General features: G+C 44.4%; 1 non-coding gene across 1 annotated transcript; it reads left to right on the forward strand.

Annotated features, from left to right (window-relative positions):
• The first annotated feature begins 5,259 nt into the window (after nucleotides 1-5,259).
• On the forward strand, nucleotides 5,260-5,368 carry LOC120408788. Its single transcript, XR_005600965.1, has one exon. It is a non-coding gene; the product is annotated as a U6 spliceosomal RNA (small nuclear RNA).
• Nucleotides 5,369-10,224: the final 4,856 nt, after the last annotated feature.

Genomic DNA, 10,224 nt, shown 5'->3' on the forward strand with positions numbered 1-10,224 from the left:
CGGCTTTGGGAGCACTCACGTACAAAGACCTTGATGTTTTTGAGCATTACCAAAACTGGTCATGGATTAACTGTTGCTACTGCTGTGTGCAAAAACAGTGTTTAATGGGGAAAAATTATGATTCCACACCTAGGACAACATCCTGAATTTGTCCCTAGTGTATACTCGCCATTATTATGGCAAAATGCCTGGAAACTGCCTTTCATTTCCACAAAAATGTCTTAAGAAGTGCACATCAAAAGTTTGTGTTTTAGGCACATCCTCAGCAACAAGGGGCTCCTCACCTAGTGTAAACCAGTGTTGCTGCAATATAACTGATTTAAATCAGATGAGTATCTGGCCCATCATACCTGGCCACTGTTGAGAATATTTTTGCACAGCTCTGATGGAAATTTTTAGGGTGTATCTTGCACTACACTGTGTGTATTTTGGTGCCTTTTTTTTCTCCCTTACTGGCTGTTCTCTAAATTTAAAAAATAATAGAATAAGGATGATTTTCACTTGTATTGATAGTTCAGACTTCTTTGTAGATCGACTTGTTTTATCTATTAGGTCAGCACCAGTGGTGTTTGACCCTATGCATTATTTTTCTTGGTTGAATAGCTGAATGACATATCGGCTGTTAAAATATATAGAAATCAGGATGTAAATTTTCACACCTAAAAGGCAAAGTTCTCCATTGTGATATAAAATTGGATATGTATAATCTGTGTGTGCATATCATCACAGTCTAGGTCAGAGGTGGGCAAACTATGGCCTGTGGGACCCTCCTGTCAGGCCCCTGAGCTTGCCCCCCCCCAGCCCCTCCCCCACAGCCTCAGCTCACTGTGCCGCGGGCGCAATGCTCTAGGTGGCGGGGCTGCGAGCTCCTGGGGCAGCCTGACCTGGTGCTCTGTGCTGCATTGGGTGTGGCTGGCTCCAGCCAAGTGGCATAGTTGTAGTGCCGTCAGCCACCGGTGCTCCAAGCAGCGTGGTAAGGGGACAGGGAGCGGGGAGCGGAGTGCGGGGGGGTTGGATAGAGGGCAAGGGAGTTTGGGGTGGTGGTCAGGGGGACGGGGTGTAGATAGGGTCAGGGCGGTAAGAGAGCAGGCAACAGGGGTTGAATGGGGGCAGGGGTCCTAGAGGAGGCAGTCAGGAAGGAGGGTGGGTTGGATGGGGCGGTGGGGAGGAGTCAGGGGCCGGGGTTCTGGGGGCAGTCAGGGAGAAGGGTGGTTGGATGGGGCAGAGATCCCAGGGGGGTGGTCAGTAATGAGAGGAGGGGTTGGATGGGGCGGCGGGAGGAGTCAGAGGTAGGGGTCTGGGGACAGTCAGGGGACAGGGAGAAGGGGTGGTTGGAGGGCAGGGGTCCTGGGGAGCAGTCAGAAAGGAGAGGAGGGGTTGGATGGGGCAGCACAGGGCAGTCAGGGGTGGTGGTTCCGGGGTGGGGGGGGTCAGAGAGCAGGGGGGCAGGGATCCCAGGGGGGCTGTCAGGGAACAGGGGGGTTGGATGGGCCAAAAGTCCAGGGGGGGGCCATCAGGGGGCCAGAAGCAGGGGGCAAAGATAGGGGGTGGGGGCCGGGCCATGCCCCTGCCCCTGCTCCCCTAACCAGCCCTCCATACAATTTCCAAAACCTGAAGCAACCCTCAGGCCAAAAAGTTTGCCCACCCCTGGTCTAGGTAGTAAAAATAATCATTTTGATTTCTTAGCTAGAGAATCTCACTGAGTCCAGATACTTATGTAGTCAATAATAATCTTCATAAAATGAAAAGAATTCATGTTAAAAGTGGGAGACATATTTTTTTGTAACCAATGGGTAGTAGATTTTCTCTGCCTAACCCTGAGCACATCTAAAGACCAGATGATAATTTAAATGAGCAAGCATGCAAATCCAGAGAGCCACAACATTACAGCCGCGGGGAGCTCTGAGCCCTTTAAATCTCAGCCGTGGCAGGGATTGAAAGGGCTCTGGGCTGCCCGCAGCCCTTTCAATCCCCGCCATGGAAGCCGGTGCGGTCCAGCACGGTGTACTGGCTCTTGCCGGTACGCCGGACCGGATCGGCTTACTTTCACCTCTGATCTTAAACATCTTTTGCATATTCACACATGCTGAGCTCAGGTGCAGTGCATCTGGCCATGCCTGTCAGTGAGATGTGTTTTACACAGAGAAATGGTTCGGGGAAATTAAACACATATGAGACGTATATCAGAGATTCTATGTACTTACAACACAGCATAGATAAATCTAGCAAATTTCAGTATCTATAGATGTTTTATTATTTAATCATAAATATTGTGTTTATCCTGCTATTAAGGTTTAAGCATAGATCCATAGACGCAAGGAGATGCAGATATGCACCTCTGCTCCTAGGCACCTTTGTGGAATCATTTATCCTTGTTCAAAGCAGGTATGAAAGGCTATCAAACCAATGGCAGCTATTCACCCATCATTGATATGTGTAAATGACGACAAAGACTGCAAGGCAAAAGAGTGTCAGGCCCAAGGCTTCTGTATCCCACTGGATTCAGCCAAATTGTGCCTAGCCATTAGCATGCACATGAGCTTCAGCCAGGGGACTCTGCAGCACAGGACAATGCCATACCACGTACACTCCATCCACATGTTCAATCCATATCCGTGGAATTATGTTATTTCAGTAACACTTAATGCCATTTATTGGCTGAGCTCTGCAGTTGAAGAATAAAGCTTTCCAAACACAAAGGTTTACTGTAACTTGCATTTTTTCACACATACACAGAGGGCTTGGCTACACTGGAAAGTTGCAGCGCTGGTGGTGGGTTTACAGCGCTGCAATTTACTCACCGTCCACACTTGCAAGGCACATACAGCGCTGCATCTCCCTGGCTGCAGCGCTGGCTGTACTCCTGCTCTGCCTCGGGTATAACTATTGCAGCGCTGGTGATGCAGCGCTGCTCCACCAGTGTGGCCACCAAAAGCGCTGTAACTGGCCTCCAGAATTTTCCCATAATGCTTTTTACTAAAGAACTCTCTTTGTTTTGTTATGATGCCTCTCTTTGTTTTGTTGTGAACTTGGGGTTCCCGGAGCTGCTTATCTAAAACACAAACACAGCTCCTGTTTGCTGTGAATGAGGCAGGCAGGGGGATGAATGTCTACAGCTAGTGTTTGCTTGAGGAGAGAAACAGCACGGCGGGTGGGGGGTGGAAGGGAGTCTGTTGGAGCAGCTGCTTATCTGGTCTGCAGGCTATTTGCATTTAAGAGTGAATGAGGGGTCAGGGAAATGGTCAGAATTTGCAAGGCAGGGAGCTGACACAGTAGGAGCATGAACGAGGAGGTAAGAGGAGCCGTGGGTTGCACTGATATCGCCTTGGGCAAACTTAAAAGAAAGGAAAGGATCGGAACTTGCAAGGCAGGGAGCTGACACACAGTGTCAGCTCCAAAAATCCACTCTCTCTCCCCCACCCTCCCTGTCACACTCCACCCCACCCCCCCTTTTGAAAAGCACGTTGCAGCCAGTTGAACGCTGGGATAGCTGCCCATAATGCACCACTCCCAACACCGCTGCAAATGCTGCAAATGTGGCCACACTGCAGCGCTGGTAGCTGTCAGTGTGGCCACACTCCAGCGCTTTCCCTACACAGCTGTACGAAGACAGCTGTAACTCCCAGCGCTGCACACACCTGCAAGTGTAGCCAAGCCCTAAGAATACCTGTTACACATGTAATAGATGCAAGAGAAATAATGGAGATGAGTCAGCTCCAGCTTGTGTTAACTGCTGCAGACAGTGACTATAATAGTAGGTTAAGGTTTCCATCATTAGATCTAGAAAAGTTAACAGAACAGCTGATGTTTCAAGAAGACAGACAAAAATTTGGTTTATGTGCTCCCTGTCCTTACAGTCATTTGTTTAGCTTTCCATTGCCTATGCACTGGAGCAGTGACATGTACAGCATGTAAGAAAAGTAGGGCTTGTTATCCTAGTTTGTAGGTTTGGGGGAGGAAAGGTGATCTTGGGGTTAAGGCACTGATCTGGAACTCAAGAGATATAGGTTCAATTCCAGCTCTGCCATAGCTTTAAAATTTGACCTTGAGGGAATCACTTAATGTGTCCATGCCTTGGTCTCCACCTGCAAAATGGGGATATTTCCTTTTTCCACACCCTCTGTCAGTCATGTCTATTCAGATTATAAATTCCTTAGGGTAGGGACTGCCTCTTACCATGTGGGTTTCCCCCCCGACAATGTCTAGCAAAATGGAATCCCAATCTCAGTTGGTGCCTCTGAACACTACTGTAACACAAATACGTAATAGATTGCGTATCCTATGCCAAAAATGTATTGCATGAATGATGGGACATGAACAATCAACACCAGTTATTGCAGCTAATAGTTGGAAAGCTAATTTTGAGGAGAAATTGTCAGTGGTCTACAGCCAATAGAAGATGATTCCCCAAGAGACACTTTCAACTTTTAAAATGAGTAGCTTTCCAAGAAGACTGCTTGAAAATAACTAGTAAATAACTAGGTTCCCTGCTAGGCGTGTGCCAGGACCTAACTTCATGTGCAGCAAGGCCTTGATCCTACAACATTAAAGTCAATGATGATCAAGCCTCCAGAGAGTACTGTTACAAACGAGCTCTCTCAGTGCTTCATTAATGAACTGATCAGAGTAGCCAGAGTGTGCCTCGCCCTAAAGGGAACTGCAAAACAAGGATTGCGGAGATGCCTTCCTTGCAACATTGACCTAATGTAGGTTTGCCCTGAGAGAAGTCTAAAGTGTATGAATCGTTCTCCTGTTTTAACATCATATGAATGAGCCCAAGACAGTGAGAAATGTGGCTATCAGCCTATGCAGCCACACTCTCTTAGTATTGCCCCATAAAACACACCATCAGAAGGAATGAACATTTGTCAGTTCCTTGCCTGCACAGTGTTTTTGCAAAGTCTAATTAGTCAGACAGGTTTGCCATGAAGGTCCCTACAGATAAACTTACTTGGGTAGTTGATATTTCCTTCCAGTCTTGCCGCAAACGTGATTGGTTACTCCTAAAAAGGACAAGTGTGTCTATCCTACCCAATTCCCGTAAGAAATACAGATAATAAGCTACTAGGTCTTGAGTGTGAAGCTGGAGAAACTGCTGCTTTTGTTAGTGGGGAAGGGAAAACCAAAATGGATTCCTTTTCAGTTGATGTGTTTGCAATGTTAGGAAGGTCATCCAGTATCCCATGTGGCTCTCCCCTCTGAGTATTGACCTCGCCTTTTGACTTTTGAGATCTGATAGGATCACAACACTATACCACTGTGCTCACTTCGGCAGCACGTGTACTGAAATTGGAACTATACAGAGAAGATTAATGTGGCCCCTGCGCAAGGATGACGCAGCATCAGGCTGTAGGAGAAATGCCGGATTCGACATTGTCCATAAATATGATACCTTATTCTGTGGTAGCTGATACAAGTGCCATTGAGAGAGCAGTGTACTACCTTAGTGGTGCAGTCTGTTGAAGTGATTAATCCATGATGTGGGCATAGACTAGAATTAAAAGGAAAACATATTGTTTGTGAGGTTAACTGTGTTTGTTCTTATTGGAAAGAGCCCCAGGAAACTGAGTGTCCTGTTTATCCCCAGAGCAGGTGTAGCTGCGTTAGAAACAGTATAAGCTTCCTCAAAATGCCCCACCAAACTGTTTGAGCCATGACCTTGAGGAGACCACGGTGAAGGGGTAGTCCAGCTTCCATTGCCTGTTAAGACTGCCAACAGTGCTGTCAGCTGTGATCGTTTTCTAGTAACCTACTTTTGGGAACTGGACTCAGGACAACCAACTCATTGCACCCAGGCTGCCAAACAGCCATCAGATGGGTAATGGCTTTCACCAGTTATTGACCTGGAATGGATTTGAATCAGTGACCTAGAGGTAAAAGGCTTTATATTACATTATCAGTCCCTTGGGTTGACTAATGCACCTGAAATAGATTTTAGTATTTATAGCAGAGTATTTCATTGAAGTATGTTGCTAATCCTAAACCAGCAGCCCTAACACTTCATTAGTAAAGCATCAGGAGCTCACCAAAAGGAGACGGAAACAAATAAGAAACATGAGAGCCCAGAATGTGGGTGAACCTGAATAGTTATTGTATTAGCCAGAGAACAGCAGCAATTCTTTGGAAATGAAACCACATCTCACTTGACTATTTGACTACCTTGTCCTAGAGGCCCTGGTTGAAGTTCTGACATCATTGTCAGCACTTTCCTTATTTCAGGCTCAGTGAGTTTCCTGCTGTGGAAAAAAAACTGTCTAAAAAAAGAAACTGCTAGAGCTTAAAAGCACTCTGTTAGCAAAATCCAGCCGTGGAGGCCTCAGCTGATGAGTCATTTCACACAAATAAGTGCCACGCTAATCAATGAGAAATAGGATAAGGGGCATTTGCAGACAGGAAAAGCGTACACAAAACTATTGTGAAGAGAAGAGGGCGGGGAGCTGGTGTGGGGGGGGGGAGTAGTTGTTCATTGTTACATGTTCTTTTGAGGACAAAGAACAGAGCTCTAACGACTCAGAGGCCTGCAGCCTTGTTTGTGGTAACACCTTATTTAACGAGGAGGCAGAGCATCACATTCTATCACATATTGACAACATACTGTACAGATTGTTTTATTGACATCAGCAAAATCCAGTCACAAGCCAAATTGGCTTTGTTCTTCGTGATATGAATCCTGCCATTAAGCATTTATTGGCAATTTATTGATATTCTATTCAAATTAAATTCTCGGTTAATTAGTCACCAGTGGATTTGCTTTCCCAAGTTGCAGCAATATGTCTCAGAAGCTTTTCAAGCTTCTTCCATTGGCATTCATCCAAGATGTTTCCTAAGAACGAGCACTGAAGCTGGTATTTAGAGCATATGGTGGTGATGTGTTTGTATGTTCATTAAATCAAGAAACCAATGAAAGAAAAAGTGTAAGGGCTTTCTATCCTTTTAAATGAAATTGTCAACCTAGATATCTATTGCCTTTTCTGAGATCCAGCCTGAAATGACTTGTAAGCAGTGCTCTGTTATGATGACAAATTAATTCACATCAGACTTTGATCACTGCTTGAAAAGTTTTCAGACATCAATTTCCAGCAGTTGCATTTAGAAATGAGAAGTCAGTTTGCAGTCTTAGTTTCAAAACAACAAAAGCAGAAGTGTCTCCATGTAACTGGTATGCAAACCTCTTAAAAATGCAAGGAATTTAGTGGAAGCTTTTCATATGTAAGATAAAGAATTTTCGGCAGGGCTGTCTGTCCTACATCTGACTCAGTGTACACAAAGCCCTTCCTGTGGCCATTGCTTGTGTGTATCAATGTGAGCACACAGAGTACAGCTGTCTGTCTGTCTGTCTTTTTTTGTCTGTCTTGCTTCCATGTAACACGTCAAAAGCAATTGAAAGGATTCTGCTTAAAATAGAATGGAATTATATTAGTGAGCCTAATAGTGAAGGTGTTTTTGGAAATATAGTTCACTATATCTAATGTTTACCACTTGACTACTCATGCCTCAGGCTCAAAATGCATAATAATGTATATTAAAACACAGCAAATGGAAGAGCTGGAATCTCAGATATAACCATACCTAATGCAGGGTATGACAGAACATCTGCTCTTTAATTAATCTTACGTAAAGACCGAAGCACTGCATTAAGATGCAGAGTGTTTGACAATTGTTTTTTGTAGTTAACATGCTCCTGGCCTCCCTCATGTAATTGTTTCTGCTTTGTAACTCTCATAAAGCTCTGATAAAGAACAACAACCATCCAGAAATAAAAAATATGGGGAAGGGAGAGAATATTATGGCTGAAGAATGCAAACCCAAAATGTTTCCAAGGTAGCACTGATATAGTGTTTAATTATGAGGTTGTGGATAGGAAGGATAAGAAGAATCAAAGAATCTGGTTTTGTGAATAAGTCCCAGAGGCAGCTGAAATTCATTACCAAGATTTTCAAAAGGGCTTGGGATTTTGGGACCCCCAATTTTTGGGTGCCCAGTTTGAGTCTTCATTAGGGGCCCTGATTTTCAGAAAGTGCTGAGACCCACCTCCCCTTCTGAAAATCAGAGCCCTTTATGGTGGCTCAAGTTGGTCACCCAAAATCACCACTCATTTCTGGAAGTCTTGGCCATTTACTTTTCTCCTGGTAGAGTGTTGGGTGGATACAAATGCCCCAGGGGACAAACATGCCTGGAACTTGTACATTTATTTTGATGGAATAATTTAGCTATAAAAATATATTCCAAATATGATCTACTTTAGGTTAACAGGAAAATAACTTCTCCACTATCACAGTTTGTTTATACACTCTGTGTGTGTGTGTGTGTGTGTGTGTGTGACAATTCTGGGCCTGGGTCTAGGGGCGGGCTTGAGTTAGGGGCATTCAGGAAGTGAGCACAGCTAGATACGTGTGGAGGAATGGCTGGAGCCATCACCCTATACTTTCCTGCTCAGTCTGAGGCAGCACCAGCCTCGTTTACGAGGAAGCAAGCTGTGCCTGGCCTTTGTGTAGAAATGGGGAAGGGGCCTAGGCACAATGGAAGAAGAGGGGAATTCTGATTAGGTTCTTTGGCTCTACTGCGGAAAGGAAGCCCGCTCATCAGGGGCCTGTTCCTAAGTTCATTGCAATCAATAGGCAGACTCCCATTGGTTTCAATGAGTTTTTATTCCGACTTCAGAAGAAGAGGAGGTTCTTTGCATTTGCTGTCATGACCACCCCAACTTTGAGCATGTTGGTAGGCCTGACCACAATTTTGCTCTGAACTCCCAGCTACTCCTGTAGAGTTGTGGTAGCTTATTAATGAGCAAGATTAATAGTTTCTGTTCTGAACAAAGGGTTTATGTACAAAAACAAGGTAACAAAACTTCCTATAACTCTAACTGTAGCCTGCAACTATCCCCTGTCCTGTGTTCCCTTTGTCTTTTTTTTTCTTATCCAGCATGCTGTGCCTCACAAGAAAACAAAAAGACTGCTTAAAGAGTGTACAGGAAACATGGCATCTCTACACTTCCTGGGGTACGTTTACACTTACCGGGGCGGGTCGGCGCGAGTCGAGTTCGATTGTTTCGAAAACTCACGTCTGATCTATGATCTATATGCGAACCGAACCGCTGAAGAAAAAACTCGGTACTCCACACCACAGGAGGAGGAGGAGGAGTCGAGTTTGGAGCGGGGAGTTTCCTTCGCGGGTGTGTCTGGGTAAATACTAAGTCGAAGGGTTAGTCTCAATTCAGCTACGTTATTCACGTAGCTGAATTCGCGTACCCTACTTCGACCCCCGAGCTTAGTGTAGACCAGGGCCTGGAGGACTTTCTTAATAGCACAGAGATGGTCCCATTCAGAACTCTGGACCTCAACACTCAGACATTCTGGGTTAAGAACAGTTTCAGTCCATTTCTAGTGGTACCACCTGTGTGAATTCTATAATCTAGAAGAAAATGGAGGGAAAAAAGTGAAAGAATGGAAGAAAAAAGTCAGGAGACAGAGAAGGATGTTAAATGGCATTTTATATTTGAAGCTTTTTTTATTTTTTGTTTTACTACTTTTTTTAAAAAAACAGGAAGTGTACAGAATCATGTGTGCAGGCACTCTAGAAACAAAGCAGGCAATGTAAGGCATTCTGAAAACTTGTTCAGTTGGAATAAATGGCTGGAGTGTTGAATAAAAATGATAGGGTGTGCTTTAAGCTGAATAAAAATAAGTTATCTGCAGAAAATGTGGAGCTGGCCTGTGTGCTATATCTGTAAAGAATCAGTTTCATCTGTCTATCTGGAAGGAAGATAGATAAATTGAAAGAAAAATGCCATCTCTGTAATGTTCACTCTGGCAAAAGGTTTGCAAACAATATAAAAATAGCTGCTTTTCTGAAATGATGGCTTAACTTAAAGTATGTTTTTTTAAAAAGCCAACCTTGCCACTATGGGAATTATCAGGAATTACTTTTCCTGTGTACACTTTATAATTAGCTATTTCTGTTCCATCACAACATTACATAAAGCCAATGCCTATTTTCCCCTGAATAGCTTTATTCTCAAAGTTGAGCATGTGCAGTAGATGTCACAGTGTTTGCCTTAACTAGGGCCAGGAGAAGAACCTAGGGTTTACCAGCATATGAATTATTTTGGACTGTTTTTCACTCCTTTAATTTATATCCTTGGAGAGATGGCAACAGGGTGTACGTCGCCTGTTGAAGTAATTTGAAAGGTTGCCAGAAAAGGGCTTTAGTCCCTCCCCTCTTATA

Source organism: Mauremys reevesii, linkage group 6 (assembly GCF_016161935.1).
Source record: "Mauremys reevesii isolate NIE-2019 linkage group 6, ASM1616193v1, whole genome shotgun sequence".
Classification (NCBI taxonomy): domain Eukaryota; kingdom Metazoa; phylum Chordata; order Testudines; family Geoemydidae; genus Mauremys; species Mauremys reevesii.